Here is a 21,356-nt window from a genome sequence, read left to right as displayed (position 1 = left end):
TTCCTTCTCCCTCACAACTCATCCATGACCTTCCTTTGTTTTGGATAGATATCTTTCTTTTTACATCATTTTAATTTCCCAATTTATCCTTTTTTTCTGATTTCCTACCCAACGAGCAGTTAACATAAATATAAAAAAGCAAGACTCATTTCTGAGTAGGTTAATGGTTGTGATAGTAATGATATCCTAACTCCTCCCTTTCTACCACCCTACCCCACCCCTCCCATGCAAGTTCAGTTATCCTTAAAAAGTTTTGGAACCATCCTTGAGATTTGATTGCCTCAAGGAAGCGAAGGTTCATGTTGTTGATGTCATTCTGGTGACCTGAGTAGAAAAGAAATAAAAGGAGCTCTATGCTCTCTCAGCTACTTAATGGAACACAATGGACTGACTCTTGCTTTTAATATTTAGTTGTTCTTTTCTCCTTTCATTTACTCAGTAAACCTTTACTTGTCACAGTGCCAGGCATTGTGTTAGTGTTGGTGATGCAATGAAAGGTAAAAAGAAAAAAAAACAGTTCCTGTTCTCAAGGAACTCATCATCTGATGGAGGAGACAACATGAAAATAACTGTACAAAGAAGCTATATAGGAAAATATTAGAAATAATTAGTAGGGAGAGGGAATTTTAACTGGGACTTGATGGAAGTCAGAGAAAGCAGGAGACAGAGATGAAGAAGGAGAAAGCATTCCATGCATGGGGGACATAGTTACAAGGATGGAAGTTAGCAGATGAAGTGTCTTATTTTAGGAACAGAAAGGAGACCAATGTCACTGGATCAAAGAGTACATATTATGTGGGGAGCATAAGTTACAAAAGAAGTGGAAACAGGAACATTCTAGGAGGATGGCAATGTAAGGAAGAAAATTACCTGGCTCTCCTGAATTTCCCCACAAACAATATAAACTAATGCCTCAAAGTGAACTTTGAGCAGCGGGAATAATTAAAAGTTGAAGCAAAGCAAGTGTCTTCCTAAGACAGCATGGGAGGACATTAGGAAAGACCTCACCTCCTGGGGTGGTGTTTTGACCTGACTGAAGGGAAAGAACCTGCTGGAAGATACTGCCTAATCACCATCAAGCCCTGGTGGTAGCCATAGCTTCAGAAACTTTAAACTCAGGGGTGGTGTAGGGGTTGGAGAGCTAATCAGGGGAAAATTCTAGGGCCTTCCATTAATGCTGGATGTTAGGCTGTAGCTCTGGGCCAGGAGGAGCAAGCACTGACCTCAGTGGGGTCACAGAGGGCAGGGACCCTGTTGGCTGTGGGCACTCACGGAGTTTCTGGTTTTCATTCCAGGCATAGGGTTGAGCTGAGGCTTGAAGCTGCAGGAGGAACTTCAGAGAATAAGGGCATTTGCAGTGATAGCATTACAGGGATCCCTGGTCATGGCTCTGGGGAAGAGAAGAATATCTGAAATCAGGCCCCTAGATAGAGTTCAGAAAACAACAGCACTGTACCCTGAAGCCTGAGATATTATCCCGTCTACCTTGGGACTAGAGGCTGACTTTAACATAACATTAACAGAGGAGAAATAAACAGCTCAAATAATAATAATGAGTAAGCAAAAGAGAAAGAGCCCTTTCATAGATAATTACCATGGTTATAGAGAAGATCGGGGTTCAAATTCAGAAAAAGATAGGTTAAAACAGCTACTTCTATCTCAAAGGAAAAAAAAAACAAAATGCTCAAAATAAAACAAAGTTTTAGGAAGAGCTTTAAAATGATTTAAAAATCAAATAAGACAGGTTGCTAACTTTTGAAAGTCTCAGGTCAAGGAGAAAAAATATAAGCAACCAGAAAAAAATTCAAGACTTTGGAGCTATAGTCAGGATGACACAAGATTTCTTTTTCCTGTTTACCTCTTCATGCTTCACTTGAGTCTTGTATTTGAAAGTTGAATTTTCTATTCAGCTCTGATCTTTTCTTTTTTTCTTAAATTTATTTCTTTTTAGTTTTCACATTTACTTCCACAAGATTTTGAGTTCCAAATTTTCACCCCATCTCACCCCTCCTCCCACCGTAAGATGGCATGCATTCTGAATACAGTCTGCCCTCCCTTCTATCTCTCCCTCACCTCTTATCCCCTTCCCCTTCTATTTTACTGTAGGGCAGGATAGACTTCTCTACCCATTTCCTATATTTCTTATTTCCCAGTTACATGTGAAAACATTTTTTTAAACATGTGTTTTTAAAACTTCGGGTTCCAAATTTTCTTCCTTCCTCCCTCCCTACCCATCCTCATTGAAAAGGCAAGCAACTCAATATAGGTTATATATGTGCAGTTATGCAAAACACTTCCTTAGCAAACATGTTGTGAAAAACTAAATCTATTTCCCTTAATCCTATTCTGCCCCCCCATTTATTCTATTCTTTCTTTTGACCCTGTCCCTCCTCAGAAGTATTTGCTTCTGATTACCCCCCTCTTTATCATCCCCCTGTTTTCTTGTACCCTTCTGCACCTAATTTTCCTGTAAGGTAAGACAGATTTCCATACCCAATTGAGTGTGTTATTCCCTCTTTAAGCCAAATCTTTGGAGAATAAAATTCACTCATTCCCTCTCACCTTGCCCTGTTTCCCCTCCACTGTAAGAGTCTTGTCTTTTCTGGGTTTTTTTTTTGTGAGATAATTTACCCTGTTCTACCTCTCCCCTTCTCCTTCTCCCAGTATAATCCTCTCTCACCCTTACTTCTGTTCTCCAGATATGACTCCTTCATCTTCAACTCACCCTGTGCCCTCTATCTATCTATCTATCTATCTATCTATCTATCTATCTACATACAATTTTTCCCCTCCAACTACCCTAATACTAACCAAAGTCGCATGAGTTATAAATATCATCTTTCCATGCAGGAATATAAACAGTTCAACCTTAATAAGTCTCTTACAATTTCTTTTTCCTGTTTACCTCTTCATGTTCCACTTGAGTCTTGTATTTGAAAGTCAAATTTCTATTCAGCTCTGGTCTTTTCATCAAGAATGCTTGAAAGTCTTCTCTTTCACTGAATGACCTGAAGGATTATGCTCAATTTTGCTGGGTAGGTGATTCTTGGTTGTAATCCTATCTCCTTTGCCCTCCAGAATATTATATTCCATGCCTCTGGTCTCTTAATGTAGAAGCTGCTAAATATTGTGTTATCCTGATTGTGTTTCCACAGTACTTGAATTGTTTCTTTCTGGCTGCTTGGAATATTTTCTCCTTGACCTGGGAACTGTGGAATTTGGCTACAATATTCCTAGGAGTTTTCCTTTGGGGATCTCTTTTAGGAGGTGATTGTGGATTCTTTCAATTTCTATTTTGTCCTCTGGTTCTAAAATAGGGCAGTTTTCCTTGATAATTTCTTGAAAGATGAGGTCTAGGCTTTTTTTTTGATCATGGCTTTCAAATAGTCCAATAATTTTTAAATTCTCTCTCCTGGATATATTTTGCAGGTCAGTTGTTTTTCCAATGAGATATTTCACATTGTTTTCTAATTTTTCATTTTTTGGATTTGTTTTACAGTGTCTTGATTTCTCATGAAGTCACTAGCTTCCAATTGCTCCATTTGAATTTTTAAGGAAGTATTTTCTTCAGTGAGCTTTTGGACTTTTTTTCCCATCTGGCCAATTGTGCTTTTTAAGGCATTCTTCTCCTCATTGGCTTTTTGGGCCTCTTTTGCCATTTGGATTAGGCTATTTTTTAAGATATTATTTTCTTCAGTATTTTGTTGGGTCTCCTTTATCAAGTTCTTGACTTGTTTTTCATTATTTTCTTGCATCACTCTCTTTCTTCTTCCCAGTTTTTCCTCTGCTTGTCTTCCTTGCTTCTCAAAATCCTTTTTGAGCTCTTCCATGGCTTCAGACCAATTCATATTTTTCTTGGAGATTTTGGACATAGCAGGTTTGACTTTGTTGTCTTCTTCTGGTTGTATGTTTTGATCTCCTTTGTCACCAAAAAAAAGATTTTGTGGTCCCGCTCTTTTTGTGAAGTTTGCTCATGATCCCAGCCAATTACTCTTTGTTAAGGTAGGGGTCTACTTCCAGTATGGAGAATATACTGTCCCAAGCTTCCGGGATATTGTGTGACTGTTTTCAGAGATACTTCTAGGGGCCTGTAAATTTTCCATTCTTCCAAAGTGGTATGAACAAGGGCAAGGTGTTTACTGCTTTCCTTGTCTGTGCACTGGTCTATGAGTGACCACAAGCAATCTTTTCTGCCTTGGAAATGTGAGGAAGATTTCCTCTTCACCACCACTACAAGCTTCACCATGCCCCAGATAGCCACCCAGGACTGTGACCCAGATCCAAGCACAGGCAAAGCAAGATAATCTTGCTTCAGCACCAGCAAAGAGATCCCTACAACCCGCCTCTAATCAGCCACTGGATTCCCTCTCAATCTGTGGCCTGGAAGCTCTGGAAGCAACTGCCATGTGGAAACTGGGGCTCAAACCACACTTCTCTCTCACCTAGGTCACAGACTTTTCCTACTGACCTTCTAAGTTGTCTTTGTCATTTGTGGGTTGAGAAGTCTGGAAACAGCCACAGCTGCCTGTGATTCAGTCCTCTTAGGTCTGCTCCAGGTTCGTTGAGTCCTGTTTTGCCTGCATGCCCATGCTGAACTGCGTTTCTCTTCCAGCCTGGTGTGATAGACCTTTCTAACCAACCATCTAGGTTGTCGTGGGCTGGAAATTTGTTTTACTCTGTTTTTTTCTGGATTCTGCTCCTCTAGAATTTGTTTAGAGCCATTATTTACAGGTATTTGGAGGGTTTTGGGGGAGAGCTCAAGCAAGCCATCTTAGCTCTGCCTCCAAAATCTTTACTTCTTGAATGGAGAACATTATCTGTAACTCTTAAGACTGCTATTGTTACTTGGATAGTTTGAAAGATCATGCATAGAGAGAAGGCTTGGGGTTGAGTTGAGAATGATGATATGACCCTAAAAAATAGAATTGGGTAGAGAGAGGTAAAATAGAGCAATTCTGTCATACAAATGAAGCATAAAAGGAAGAATTGTGAGAATGAAGGCAGGCGGGGATGGAAAGTTGGTAGTGTTTGAACCTTATTCTCATCAGAACTGTGTTAAAGAAGAAATATCATGTACATCTTGAAGGGTATAAAAGTCTTCTTAATTTACAGAACAATAGGAAGGTGAGGGGTTAGGATAAGGCAAGGATTCTTAGGATGGGTAGATTAAGGAATAGGAGAGTAAAGGGAGAGGATAAGAAAGATTCTTAGAAAGGGTACAGATTTAATTAAAATAGATAAACAGAGAAACTACATTATATGCCATAGAAAATGAAGCAATGTCAATACAAAACCTATAAGAAAAACTAAATGAATTGAAGATGGAAATAGATAGCAAAACTTTTTACTGGGGAACTTCAATCTTCCCCTCAGAACTAGATAAATCTAACAAAAAATAAAGAAAGAAAGAAGTCAAGGAGTTGAGTAGAGTCTTAGATAGGCTAGATATGATAGCTATCTGGAGAGAATTGAATGGGAATAGAAAGGAAAACATCTTTTTTTTTTGTTCTCAGTGGTACATGTACCTTTATGGAAACTGACCATATGTTGGGGCATAAAAACTTCATAGTTAAATGCAAAAAATCAGAAATATTAAGTGCATCCTCTTCAGATCATAATGAAATAAAATATATTTAATAAAGGGTCATGAGAACACAGTTTACAAATTAATTGGAGTCTAAATAACCTAATCTTAAAGAATGAGTGTATTAAAGAATAAGTCATAGAAACAATAAGTAATTTTTATTAAATAGAATGACAGTAATGAAACAAGATATAAAAACCTATAGGATGCAAGAAAAACAATAATCAGAGAAAAAAATTACATCTCTAAATGCTTATGTCAACAAAATAGGAAAGAGCAGACCAACAAATTGGATGTGTAATTTAAAAAACTAGAAAAAGAACAAATTAAAAATTCTAAATTAAACATGAAATTGGAACTCCTAAAAATTTAAGGTGAGATTAATAAAATTGAATGTAAGAAGACTGTTGAAATAATAAATAAATCTAGAAGTTGGTTTTATGGGAAAAACAATAAAATAGATAAACCACTGGTTAATGTGATGAGAGAGAGAGAGAGAGAGAGAGAGAGAGAGAGAGAGAGAGAGAATAAAACCAAATTACTAGTGAAAAATGAAGAGTGAATATATCACTAATGAAAATAAAATCAAAGCAATTATTAGAGTTATTTTGCCCAATTGTATGCCAATAAATTTAACAATTTAAATGAAATGGAAGAATGCTTACAGATTATAAACTGCCTAGATTAACAGAAGAGGAAATAAAAAATCTTAATAAACGCATTTTGGAAAAAGAAATTGAACAGGAAATAAATGAGCTTCCTAAGAAAAAAGCATGAGATTTACAAGTGAATTCTACCAAACATTTAAAAATCAACTACTTCCAAGACTAAATAATTTAAAATAATAGGCAAAGAAGGAGTCCTACTAAGCACCTTTTATGAAACAAATATAGTACTAATACTTAAACCAAGAAAAGCAAAAACAGAGAAAGAAAATTATAGAACTATTTCATTAATGAATTTGGATGCAAAAATTCTAAATAGAAAGCTAGCCAGGAGAATACAGAAATATATTACAAAGATTATATATCGTAACCAAGTGGCATTTATACCAGGAATTCAGGGATGTTTTAACGTAAAGAAAACTATCAGCATAATTGATTATATCAGTAAGAAATGGAACAAAATCAAATGGTTATATCAATAGATGCAGAAAAAGCTTTTGACAAAATACAACATTCACTTCTGTTTAAAAAAAAACACTCAAAAGCATAGGTATAAATGAATTTTGCTTTAAAATGATAAGAAGCATCTATCTAAAACTATCAGCAAGCATTATTTGTAGTGGGGATAATCTAGAAGCCTTCCCAGTAAGATCAGGAGTGAAACAAGGAGGCACATTATCACCAATATTATTCAATATTGTATTAGAAATGCTAGCAATAGCAATAATAGAAGAAAAAAATAAATCAAAATGGGCAGTGAGATAATAAAACTATTTTTCTTTGCAGATTATATGATATACTTGGAAAATCCTAGAGATTCAACTAAAAAGTTAGTTGAAATAATAATTTCAGCAAAATAGCAAGATGTAAAATAAACTCACTCAAATCATCAGCATTTCTATGTATCACCAAAAACCCTGCAAGACAAGATAATAAGAGATACCTCATTAAAATAATTGTAGATTGTATAAAATACCTGGGAGTATACCTTCCAAGACAAATCCAGAAACTACATGAATATAATTATAAAACACTTTTTTTTTGTACACATAAAGTCAGATTTAAATAATTGGTGAAATATTAATTCTTCATGGGTGGAGAGAGGCAATATAATAAAAACAACAACTCTATTTGAACTAATCTGCTTGTGCACTACCATTTCAATTAAATTAGAAAACACCTTTATTGAGCTAGAAAAAATAATAAAATTTATTTGGAAGAATAAAAGGTCAAGAATATCAAAGGAATTAATGAAAAATTTTAAAGGGAGAAAGTTTGGCAGTATCAGATCTTAAGCTTTACTATAAGGCAGTAATTATTACTGGCTCCAAAATAGAAGGATGGATCAATGGAGCAGAGTAGAGGTAGAAGACACAGTAGTAAATGATTGTAATAACCTTGTGTTTGACAAACGTAAAGATTTAAGCTTTGGGGATAAGCATACACTATTTGGTAAAAATGGTTGGAAAAATTGGAAAGCAGTCTGGCAGAAATTGGAGAGATCAATATCTTACATCATTTACCAAGAGAAGATCAAAATGGGTATATGAGCTAGATATAAAGAGAGATATCATAAGAAAACTAGAGCATGGAACACATTACCTATTAGAATTATGGATAGAAGAAGAATTCATGAATAGACAAGAGATAGAGAATATTATGAGATGTCAAGTGCATAATATTGATTACATTCATTTTAAAGGTTTTTGCTCAAACAAACAAATATCGCCAAGATTTGAAGGAAAGCAGAAAATTGGGGGGAAATTTTTATAGACTATTTCTCAGATAGAGATTTTATATCTCAACTATGTAGAAAACTTTGTCAAATTTATAAAAATATGAGTCATTTCCCAATTGATAAATGGTCAAAGGATATAACAGGGAGTTTTTCAATGAAGAAATCGTAACTATATCTAGTCATATGAAAAAAGTACACTAAAATATTATTGATTAGAGAAATGCAAATTAAAACAACATTGAGATATCATTTCACACCTATCAGGTTGGCTAAAATGATGGAAGGGGAAAATGACAAATGTTGTAGGTGATGTGGAAAAATTGTGATACTAGTACACTATTGGTTGAACTGTGAACTGATACAACTATTTTGAAGAGCAATCTGGAATTATGCCCAAAGAGTTATAAAACTGTGCATAAAACTTTGACCTAGAAATACCAGTACTATTTTCCCATGTTATCAGGGAAAAAGGAAAAGAATCTAAATGTTATAACATATTTATAGCAGCTCTCTTTGTTGTGGCAAAAGACTGGAAATTGAGGGGATGCTTATCAATTGGAGAATGGATAAACAAGATGTAGTATATGATTGTGATGGAATACTACTATGCTGTATGAAATGGTAAGCTGGTTGATTTTAGGAAAATGTGGAAAGACTTGCATGAAATAATGAATAGTGAAATGAACAGAACCAAGAGAATGTTGCATACAGTAACAGCAACATTGTTCTAAGAACAACTGTGAATGACCAAGTTATTCTGAGTACTATACGTATTCAAATCAACTATAAAGGACCTATGAAGGAAGATGCTAGCTACCTCCAGAGAAAGAAGTGATAAATATAAATATGCATAATGTGGTTTTATACATAGATTTATATATCTGTGCCAAATAGTGGCTTGTAGTAGTGCAGGAAGGGAGAAAGTTTGGAACTTAAAATGTAATAGCAAAAAAAAAATAAATTTATAAAGATTGGAAAGATGATTTGACAGGCAAGTTACAAAGGACTTTTTGACGGCAAACAGAAACTTTTATGCTTTATTCTGGGAGTGATAGGGAGCCATTTGAGTTTATTGAATAAAAGAGTGACATGATGCTTTAGGAAATCATTTTGATGCTTTGGTGGAAGATGGATTGGAGTAGAGAGAGAGACTTGTGGCAGGCACACCAACTATCAGGCTATTGCAAATAGACCAAGTGTAAGGTGTTGAGGGCCTGCACCAGAATGGTAACAGGGTCCAAGTAGACAAGAAGAAAAATTAGAAGAAGTGACAGTGATTTAAGAGATATGATGAAAGCAAAAATGACAAGATTTGACATCAGGTTAGATATGGGAGATGAAAAAGAGTGGAAGGACAAGAATGAAGCTTAGGCTAGACTGGGAAGTATGTGGTGTTCTGGACAGTAAAAGAGAAGTTTGGAAGGGGAGGGTAAGTTTTAGGAAGAAAGATGGTGAGTTCAGTTTGGGTATGTGGAGTTAATGTCAATATATAGATAAATATGTATATATATGTGTGTGTGTATGTATGTAATATATACATATGTGTGTACACACACATACCAATGTCCAGATAGATAGATAGATAGATAGATAGATAGATAGATATAAAACTTATATTACTTACTAAAGGTAAGCACTTACTATGTGAAAAGTTGTTATTCTAAGTGCTGGGGATACAAAGAAAGGCAAAAAGTAGTTTCTGCTCTCAAAGAGCTCTCAAACTAATGGGGAAAGACAACATATAAATAGAAGCTGAAAGGGGGTGAGGGGATGAAGTCCTAGAGTTAGGTGGAAAATGATAAGCTATCTGCAATGGTAACACTTCTTTAATGGGGGTTCTGGGGAGAGTTCTCTGATATTCACCCTCTATGCTCTCCAATCAGAGAGAGGAAGGCATCCCAGGGACAGGGAATACTGAGAAGGTATGAGTTTCAGAGTTGTTATAATCTTGCAGGATGGTGAGTTTCTGGAGATTATGACAGCAGCAGAGCATCAGGGTGGAAAATTATGAGATGTCTGCTCTGGTTGCCCTACTTAAATTGAGGATCTGTGAGGAGCTTTCTGACACTGAAAATTGATACTATCTTTATATTTGAATAAACTTTACATACTCTATTATATTAACCAATAAATGGTCTTTATTCCTCAAGAAATCTTAAGGGTTCCACTAAGATCTCTAATATTGACTGTTTTTGTACTCTACAGAACCTTTTACATTTCTCCACTTGGGATGGTTAGATGAAGACCCTCTCTTTCTGAATGACATCTGCCTAAGTCATGAGAAGAATTTTTATTCAGATGATGTATCATTTTTTAGGGTTAACTGAGCTCAGGAAAGATGTCAGAGGGTCTTTGTTTAACAAGGTCTTTGAGAGTCAGTATGGGGTAGTCTTTAAGAGCTGAATTCAAAGTCAAGAAGGAAAATTCAATTATTTCTTCTGACACATACTCGTTATGTGACCCCAGACAAGCCATTGCTCTAGGAAATTCTCTAAGAATATAAGTTGTAACAGAGGTTCCCACCTGCATTGGTAAAGGGAGTTTCTTACATGGGAATTTCCTATACCAATGAAATAACTGATTCAGTCACTCTCCTAGTATACAATACAGTATTTTTCTTTTTAAAAAAAATTAATTTATTTTTGTCACATTTTAAGTTCCAAATTGTCCCCCTCCCTCCCTCCATCCCCACAAGAGAAGGCCACCATTTGGCACAGGTGTATAAATAAGTGTGAAACCATACAATGCATACTTCTATTTATCAGGTCTTTCTCTGGAGGTGGATAGCATCTTCCTTCATAGGTCCTTTGTGGTTGATCTGAGCATTTATAAAATTCACAATAACGTAGTCACTCACAGTTGTTCTTAGAATAGTATTACTGTTACTGTATACAATATTTTCTTGGTTCTGCTCATTTCACTCTTCATTATTTCATATAAGTCTTTCCATGTTTTTTTTTTCTAAAATCAGCTTCCTATAGCACAGTGCTATTCCATCACAATCATATACCACAACTTGTTTAGCCATTCTCCAATTGATGGGCATCCCCTCAATTTCCAGTTCTTTGCCACCTAAATATTTTAGAACATATAGGTCTTTTTCCTTTTTCCCTAATCACATTGGGAAACAGACCTAATAGTAGTATTGCTGGGTCACAGTTTTACAGACAGTTTTAAAACTCTTTGGGCATAATTCCAGATTCCTCTTCAAAACAGTTGGATTAATTTGTAGGCCCACCAACAGGGTATTAATATCCAAATTTTTCCACATCCCCTCCAACATCTGTCATTTCACAGTATTGTTGATTGACTAAGCGTTTGAAACAAATTCAAAGGAACATTGTCAATTTGGTTGAAAGGTGGCCAACTAAGTCTAGCTTTTGTTTGCTCCTAGGGCAGAGGTTTTTGAATCCTGACCACATGAGTATGGACTTGAAGCTTAGTTCTCACCATATGGTGAATAAAGTTGTACCTTATCATTCATTCTTACATAACCATGTCTGAGATATCTTAGAATACCTCCAGCTTCAATGACCAAGTCTAAGACTTAGACCAATAGCCTTCCTTATGTCTCTGAAAGCAGCTTGAAATGATCAGGCATCTGAGTAGCAAGAGATAAAAGGGTATTCACCCACTCTTGTGAATCATTGAATAGGGACTATATCTTGAGTCTGGTAATTGTCAATCTAAAAGGTGAAGATCTAGACTGATCTAATCAGCCAATATAAAATAGAGTGAGGATTTCCATGTAGGAAGAAATAAAATGAATAGAGTCACACCACTGCAGAAGGGGAAGTCTCCACACATCATGGAAATCAGGAAAGAACTTTCTTCTGTTCAAATATGTTTGAGCTAAAAGTATCTATCTTGGCATTTTTAAAAACCCCTTGTGTGGGTTGAAATAATTTCACTTATGTTGGGAACCAACTTTTAATTTCACTTGACAATTTTTAAATGGGTGAAATTGCTTTCAGAGATTAAAATATGCCCAAATTTAGTGGTCTTTAGATGTGGTTTAGTTAATGCCTTCCTTCTGATGACTGTTATATACCTCTTGTTTAGGAAAACTTATATTTTATGATTTGAAGCTTGATTTTTTATTTACACATAAGAACATAAACTGCACCAGGTGATTTGGAAAGAGATAAGAATCTTGAATATTGCAGATATTTGAGGTATTTAACTACAGTTTTAAATTACTAGGCAAGCAGCTTTAAAAGGAAAAAAAAAGTTGTTTTTTTTAAGCAGACAGCACTTATCAACTGCTATAGAAAGGTGAATGAAAAAAGGGTTTTTTTGTTTTGTTTTTTTTAGATTTTCAACTGAGAGCATATACTGTGCCATTTAGAAAACTGGTTTAAAAGCCAAATTAATATTCTATATTACAAAAGGCTATTTGATCACCATAAAATCATATATTTACATATGAACCTGTTTGAACAATTCATCCCTGTATATACCTTAGGAATAAAGATATAGAAACAACTCTTGGTAATTCAGTTTTGGAAAGCTAATTATAGCTGTGAAAAGCTAACTCATTTTTATGGTACATTGTCAATAATTTCATTTAGTCATAACAGAACCATATCTTTGGAAATAGTCGAAGCAAACTTTAAAATTTTGGTACCACTAAATTATATTATTGCCTTGTTTATTTAAAAATTATGGATTAAACCATGATATGAAGAACATTGACTTCTACTTAGATTATCAAATGTAAAAAGTAGTCAACGATCTTGTTTTGGAATAACCTTATAGGACCATCTGAGCAATGAAACTATAATACTTCTTGTTAATGTGGTAAGCATTTCTGGGACCTATAGAAGTGATGCTATGCCTACATAATAGCCTGCATTGAATTGGATGAAGACACAGTCAATTTATATTCAATGTTATTTTATTTGGCCGTATTAGAATAAAAGTAAACTGGGCACCAAAATCTAGAATATATGCCCTTTTTAGCAGAGGATAAGGAACCTAACTACATTCCTTACTAACCTGAAAAACATCCATGTTCTCACAAGTAATACTAAGTAAATAAGGTAACTTATCTTTCTGAAAAAGTTGAAAGAGATTTTAGACATTTTTTAAATGCCATTTAGCTTTGTTTGGGATGCTTGACTTCTTCATTTTAGGTAGACTACTTGAAATTTTTATGGCAATAAAGATTGCACAATGTTGCCTGTTCTCTGAAATGATGAGAAAATGAGGAACCTGATGTTTCATGAGGTTTGAAGCAAACCTCAAGAATTTTAGCTGTATATCTTTTGTGACATTCACCATATCACATATTTAAATGTTCCTTTATTTGTTCACATTCATTGCTTAGTTAAGCACATGACCAAAAAGGAAGAAAATTATGGATACTTTAAAAATAATACCTAGATGATGGGTGGAGACAGTTTTGGTTGTTCTTATACTCTACCATGAATTGTAGAATGATTGATAAACTACAAAATCCCTAACTTAACAGATCTGTTGATTATGTAAGCAATGTAAAATAACAAAATACTCTTAAACCTTTGATATATAATTTTCAACTACTTTGAGACATTAATGTTCTATGTTAAGGAGTAGAATCTCCATTCCGTGCCATAGAAAAGCGTTCAGAAACTTCTCAGGGAAAAGACCCCACTAGGTATCCCAGACCACCAGGACTCCTGTTAAATGTCTGGTCTTTCAACATTAGATCTACAGATCCCACTACAGTCATGCCTTTCTTGCTAGGGCTTAAAATTATATTAGAAGGTCAGAGTATTTATTTTGACAAGCACTTATTTAAGTACATTCAAAGAAAGTGGATAGAACAAGCAAATGGGAACAGAGCAATGGGAGGGTAATCAGAGGAATAGTCTATAATCAAAGTAGTGTAAGAAAAAATAGTCAGGACTTCCAGGAGCCAAGATGGTGGAGAAAGCAATAAGTTGCTCTCACTCTCCCTAATTGAGCTTGAAATACAGAAAATACTGTCCCAGGAAAAATCCTATTAGAGCGGAGAAAGCAGAAAGACTAGGTACAGCAGTTTTTTTAGCTTGTGAAGCTAGGGGGATAAATGGGAAAGATTCCTCTTGCTGTGGCTGAAGAGGAGCAGTACAGGACAGGAGGTGTCCTGGCAAGACCCACCTCAGCAAACCAGCAGGAGATCCTGAGCCTTAGGAGGTGGAGTAGGCAAGCACTATACCACAACCCCCCTATGTGCTTTGGCACAGCCAGGGGCTAGAGCAATTGGAAGCTAGTGACTTTATGAGAAATCAAGACACTGTAAAAAAAATTCAAAAGAATAAAAAAAAGAAAACAATGTGAAATATCTCATTGGAAAAACAACTGACCTGGAAAATAGATCCAGGAGAGAAAATTTAAAATTATTGGACTATCTGAAAGCCATGATCAAAAAAAGAGCCTAGACATCGTCTTTCAAGAAATTATCAAGGAAAAATGCCCTGATATTTTAGAACCAGAGGGCAAAATAGAAATTGAAAGAATCCACCGATCACCTCCCAAAAGAGATCCCCAAAGGAAAACTCCTAGGAATATTAGCCAAATTCCACAGTTCCCAGTCAAGGAGAAAATATTCCAAGCAGCCAGAAAGAAACAATTCAAGTACTGTGGAAACACAACCAGAATAACACAGTATTTAGCAGCGTCTACATTAAGAGACCAGAGGGCATGGAATATAATATTCTGGAGGGCAAAGGAGATAGGATTACAACCAAGAATCACTTACCCAGCAAAACTGAACATAATCCTTCAGGGGAAAAAATGGTCATTCAGTGAAATAGAGGACTTTCAAGCATTCTTGATGAAAGGACCAGAGCTGAATAGAAAATTTAACTTTCAAATACAAGACTCAAGAGAAACATGAAGAAGTAAACAGAAAGAGAAATCATAAGAGACTTATTAAGGTTGAACTGTTGACATTCTGCATGGAAAGATGATATTTGTACCTCACAAGTTCTTTGTCAGTATTAGAGCAGTTGGAGGGAAAAATTATATGTATGTATGTAATAGATAGATAGACAGACAGACAGACAAATACAGAGCACAGTGTGAGTTGAAGATGAAGTAATGGTATCTGGAGAATAAAATTAACAGGTGTGAGAGGATTATACAGGGAGAAGGAGAAAGGGAGAGACAGAATGGGGTAAATTATCTCACATAAAACAGACAAGAAAAGTCTTTTACAGTGGAGGGGAAACTGGGGAAGGTGAGAGGGAATGAATGAATCTTATTCTCATCAGATTTGACTGAAGAAGAGAATAACATACACACTCAATTGGGTATGGAAATCTATCTTACCCTACAGGAAAATAGAGGGAAAGGGGATAAAAGAGCAAGGGGCTTCATAGAGGGGAGGGCAGATTGGGCTAGGAAGCAATTAAAAGCAAACACTTCTAAGAAGTTAAAGGTTCAAAAGAGAGAATAGAATAAATGAGGGGGCAGGAGAGGATGAAGGGAAATATACTTAGTTCTACACAACATTACTACTGTGGAAGTGTTTTGCATAACTACACATGTATAACCTGTATTGAGTTGCTTGCCTTCTCAATGAGGGTGGGTGGGGAGGGAGGAAGGGAGAAAATTTGGAAATCAAAATTTTGAAAACAAAAGTTGAAAAAATTATTTTCGCATGCAACTGGGAAATAAAATATACAGGAAATGGGGTATGGAAATCTATACTACCCTACAGGAAAATTGAAGTGGAAGAGGGTAAAAGAAGAGGGGGGAGAGAGATAGAAGGGAGGGCAGATGAGGAGAAGAGGAACTCAGAATGCATGCCATCTTGTGGTGGTGGGGGACAAGATGGGGAGAAAATTTGGAACTCAAAATCTTGTGGAAGTGAATGTTGAAAACAAAAATAAATTAATTAATTTAAAAAGGAGAACCAATTACCAAATGAAGTGCATTTTCCAGAAAAAAGGCAAATAATTTGAAATCAGTTGTGCATGTGAAGTCATACAAAACATATTCCTATAATAGTCATATTGCAAAAGAAAGCAGACAAAAATAAAATAATGAAAACAAAATTAAAAATCATATTTTTTTTAAAAAAGAGTCTTTTGGAATTGTCTTGGGCCACAGTATTGCTAAGAGCCAAGTCTACCATAACTGATCATTGTACAATGCAGCAGTTACTTTTGAAATCCTTCTTGAGCTCTTCCAAGAAGGCTTTTTGGGCTTCAGAACAATTCATATTCCCCTTTGAGGTTTCAGATGCGGATATATTGACAATGTTGTCCTCTTCTGAATTTGTGTTTTGATCTTCCACGTCCTCATATTAAGATTCTATGGTCATTGTCCGTTTCAGCTTTTTGCTCATGATATTTGCCTGTTTTCCTGACCTTTAAAGTTGAGCTCTCCTGCTGGAGCACAGGGGTCACTGACCCAGACTTCTTATTCTGAGGGCAAGAGACCTGGTCCCTGGCTTTGTGTGCTGGTACTTCAGGTGCTGGCAGCTGAAAGCTGTCAGGGTCTGATAGTTTACCTGGTGATGAGCTGGGGTCAGCAACAACTTGGGGTGTAGGGGGTTTGGACCTGGATGATGTTGCTCTAAAGCACCAGAAGGTTTGGCTACTGGAGGACACCTGCCTGCCTGGAGTTGTGCTTCCTAGAGTTGTGCTGAAGCACCAGGACTTTTGACTGCTGAAGGATACCTGCCTGCCTGGAGATGTGCTTCTTTTAATTGTGCTGAAGCACAGGGAGGTTTGGCTGTAGGAGTCTACTGGTTCCACAGCCTGTACCAAGGCACTCGTGGGGCATTGGTGCTTGCCTGCTCCACCACCCTGGAGCTCAGGATCTCCCACTGGTTTGCTTAGTTGGGGCTTGCCACTGGCTTTCTAGGATGCCTCCTATCCTGTACTGCTCCCCTTCCACCAGAGTGAGAGGGACCTTTCCCATTAATCCTTCAAGCTTCCCATGTTAAAAGACTGCTGCCCCCCCCCCCATATTTCTGCTGGCTCAGCTATTCCAAGATTTTTCCTGGGGCAATATTTTCTGAGTTTTTAGATGTCAATAAGAGAGAGTGAGAAACATTTACTTCTTACTCCATCATCTTGGCTGCCAGAAGTCAAACTGGAAAAATTACTTAAGTGCAAAAAGAAATCTATAGGCAAAATGAAGAAGAGATGTTCGCTCTCAGAATTAGAGAAAGCTAAATAAAAAGGAATGTAGAGCACTGGACAAACTGTTGAAGAACTTAGAGTTTAATAACATTTTCTAAATGGGATTACTTAAAGAACATACATGCTTTTCTACACCAAATGATAATTTTACAAAATGGAGCATGCGCTAGGGCACAGAGAAATTATAAATAACAGTTAAAAAACCCCCAAATACTAAAGATATTATTTAGAGTATTTAATGCAATGAAAGTAGCAATTAATATGGGGAACAAACACAGAAGGTATAGATCTAAATAGAAAGTTTATAATAACATTTTTTTATAATAACATGTTGTTAAAATATTTTTTGAATTAACACTTTCATGGTAGTATACAGGTATTGGCCTTCTTTTTTCATTGTTCATGTTCTTTTGAGAGACCTGTGATCCTTAAGGATCTACCGATCCTGATTTGGGAGGCAGCATGGCATCATAAAAACAGGATTGGATCTGGAATTTAAAGACTTGAGTTTGAATCTCACTACTGACATTTAATATTTCAGTGACTGGGCATGTCTCTCTATTTCTTTAAATATAAATGAAGGGAGGTTGGACTAGATTATCTCTGAGATCCCTTCAGTGTCTAAATCAATGATCCTTTGACTTGTATCAGATTCACTTTAAAAAATACATTTTTGCTTTAACCCTCTTTTCTACAAAAAAATGTATTTTTTTTTCCAGTTCAGTGTCTTTGTTGTTCAAATCTAATTCTATGGAAAGATTCCTCAGCATATATTTTTTTTCCTTTTCTGTTCTTTTATATTATTATTATTTTACATTGAGTGTACTGATTTATGGCCCAAATTTCTAATTTATTTTAAAAATTTCTTAGGTGAACCATTCTGAGATTTCTTACCATTGTTTCATGACCTCTGGAGAGTTAATAGGATTCTTTCTTTCCTTAGGTAAAATTGGTTCACTCTCTTTAATACTATAATAATCTATTTAATGTTCATTAGTTTTTCTTTGAGTTTTTATTCATTTTTCTTGTTTGTGTCTTTTTATTGTTCTTTCTGTTTGCTTATCTGCTTTCAATCTAGGTTTTTATACATGCTTTATCTCTTGATCTCTCAGTCTTTCAGCTTTTTTCTTGAATTTCCTGTTGCCTTTAGGATTCTTACTCACTCTTTGATCCACTGACTTCCATGCTCATACAGATCATATATTTAGGGGTTTTGGGACTCTCAAGCCTATTTTACTTCGGAGGTACAATGATCAGTTAGGTCTGGGAAGAGTAACCTTTGAGGGGGAAAGACTAATAGCAGCACTGTTTCTAGTCCTCTTTCCTGAGGCCCAACATTCACTTTCACTACCCTGTGGCTCTGAATAACATGTGACCCTTTTAACCTGCTCAAGTTATTGGCTACAATCTCCCTTCCCAGCCACTATTTCTGTCTGTCATGTAGTTGGGTAAAATCAAGGTCGGTCCCCTCTTGTCAGGTCAGAGGAAATTCAGGCTAAGTCACAGAGATAAAGAATCCCTCCAACTAAACTGTGAGTCACAAACCAGCTAGCTTGATTGTATTCTCTGCGGTGGGTCTGAAAAATTTGAAGGGTCAGGGATGGAGGGATAAAATACAAGCTACAAGTATTTAGGTTGTCCAGTGTTAATTCATGTGGTTTTTATCTTATGCAGGAGATCTATCATTTATATGGGGAAATCAGGTGTAATTTATCTCTCATGCATTCCATTTTGTTTAGATTTTGAATTTCAAAAAATTTACAGTAAAGCAATTTCTCCACAGTCTTACTAGTAGTGTGATCTTCAGATGGTCTCTTCATTTATTTTTTTAAATACTATTTTATTTTTTGTCCCCAGTTATGTCAAGAAAATTTTTAGCATCTTCTTTTGCTTTTCTTGACTTTCCTTTGAACTTTATCTTCATTTTAAAGCATATGTATCTATTTTAATAGTATTTTATTTTTCTAATTATATGTAAAGAAAGTTTTCAATATTCACCTTTATAAAATTTTGAATTACAAACTTTTTTCTCCCTCCCATCTCCCCTTCCCAAGACAGTAAGCAATCTGATATAGGTTATACGTGTACAATCATATTAAACATATTTCCACATTAGTCATGTTGTGAAAGAAGAATCAGAACAAAAGGGAAAAACCAAGGGAAATTTTTAGAAAAGGTGAAAATAGTATGTTTCTATCTGGACTCTGCCTCCATAGTTCTTTCTCTGGATGTGAATAGTATTTTCCATCATGAGTATTTTAGAATTGTCTTGCTGAAAAGAGCCAAGTCTGTCAAAGTTGATCATCTTTAGCATTCACTTTTACAAAATTTTGAGTTCAAAATTTTTCTTCCTCCCTCCCCTCCCCGCTTCTGAAAATGGTAGGCAGTTTGATATAGTTTATATATGTACTATCATGTAAAAATATCTCCATATTAGTCAAAGTTATGAAACAAGACATATATCAAAAGGAAAAAAAAAAAAGAAAATTAAGTGAAAAAAAAGTTTTGATCTGCATTCAGAATCCATCAGTTCTTTAATTGTATGTGGACAGCATTTTCCTTCATGGGTCCTTTTTATTTGTCTTAGATCATTTTGTTGCTAAGGGCTGAGTCATTCATATTTGATCACACACAATGTTGCTAATACTGTATACAATATTTTCCTGGTTCTGCTCATTTCACTTTGCATCAGTTCATAGAAGTCTTTCCAGGTTTTTCTGACATCTGCCTGTTCATCACTTCTTATTGTACAATAGTATTCCATTACATGCATATACCACAGCTTGTTCAGCCATTCCCCAATGATGGGGATCCCCTAAATACCCAATATTTAGCACCACAAAAGGGCTGTTGTAAATATTTTTGTGCATATGGGTCCTTTTCCCTTTTTTATGATCTCTTTGGTATACAGCCCTAGAAGTGCTATTGTTAGATCAAAGGGTGTGTACTATTTGGTTGCCTTTTGGGTATAATTCCAAATTTTTCTCCAGAATGGTTGGATCAGTTCACAACTCCAACAACACTGTATTAGTGTCTCAATTTTCCTACATCTTCTTCAGAATTTATCTGTCACATTAGCCAATCTGATAGGTGTGAGGTGGTACCTCAGAGTTGTTTTAATTTGCGTTTCTCTAATCAAAAGTGATTTAGAGCACTTCTCCATATGCATATAGGTAGCATTGATTTCTTAATCTGCAAGATGCCTGTTCATATCATTTAACCATTTATCAGTTGGGGAATGGCTTGAATTCTTGTAAATATGACTTAGTTCTCTATATATTTAAGAAATGAAGCCTTTATCAGAGACATTTGGTGTGAAGATTGTTTTCTAGCTTTCCGCTTTACTTCTAATGTTGGTTACATTGATTTTGTTTGTAGAAAAGCCTTTTAATACAATCAAAATTATCTATTTTACATTTTGTAATGCTCTCTGTCTCTTGTCTGGTCATGAATTCTCCCCTTCTCCATAGATCTGACAGGTAGACTATTCCTTCTCTTCTAATTTGCTTATGGTGTTACCTTTTATGCCTAAATCATGCCAAATGTCTGCCATATCTCACTTTTCTAATATTCTATTTACTTCCTTTCTTTCATGTTTATTTTTTGGTTAGATTCATCATGTTTTGAAAGGGTGCAGTTGAGGTCCTTTAGTAGTACAGTTTTGCTATTTCTTCCTTTAATTCACTTAACTTCTCCTTTAAGAATTTGGGATGCTATACCACTTGGTGCATATGTGTTTAGTATTGATATTGCTTCATTGTCTATGATACCTTTTAGCAAGATGTAGCTTCCCAACTAATCTCTTTTAATTAGGTCTATTTTTCTTTTATTTTTTCTGAGATCAAGATTACTACCACTGCTTTTTTTAAAAGTTCAGCTGAACTATAATAGATTCTGCTCCAGCCCCTCACCTTTACTCTGTGTGTGTCTCTCTTCTTTAAGTGTGTTTCTTGTAAACAACATATTGTAGAGTTCTGGTTTTAGATCTACTCTGCTGTTTCCATTTAATGGGAGAGTTCATCCCATTCACATTATAATTATGATTACAACCTATGTATTTCCCACCATTCTATTCTTCCTCCTGACTGTCCTCTCTCTTTTTACCCTTTACACCCTCACCAGTGTATTGCTTCTGTCTACTATCTTCCCTGATCTGCCTTCCCTTCTGTCAGACCCTCCACTCCCCACTCCTTTACCTAATCTCCTCTCCTCCTACTTCTCTGTCAGGATAGATTTCTACATTCACTTAT

The sequence above is a fragment of the Phascolarctos cinereus genome, unplaced genomic scaffold (genome assembly GCF_003287225.1).
Source record: "Phascolarctos cinereus isolate Bilbo 61053 unplaced genomic scaffold, phaCin_HiC Scaffold_4;HRSCAF=312, whole genome shotgun sequence".
NCBI lineage: Eukaryota > Metazoa > Chordata > Mammalia > Diprotodontia > Phascolarctidae > Phascolarctos > Phascolarctos cinereus.
This window is presented reverse-complemented; position numbering follows the sequence as displayed.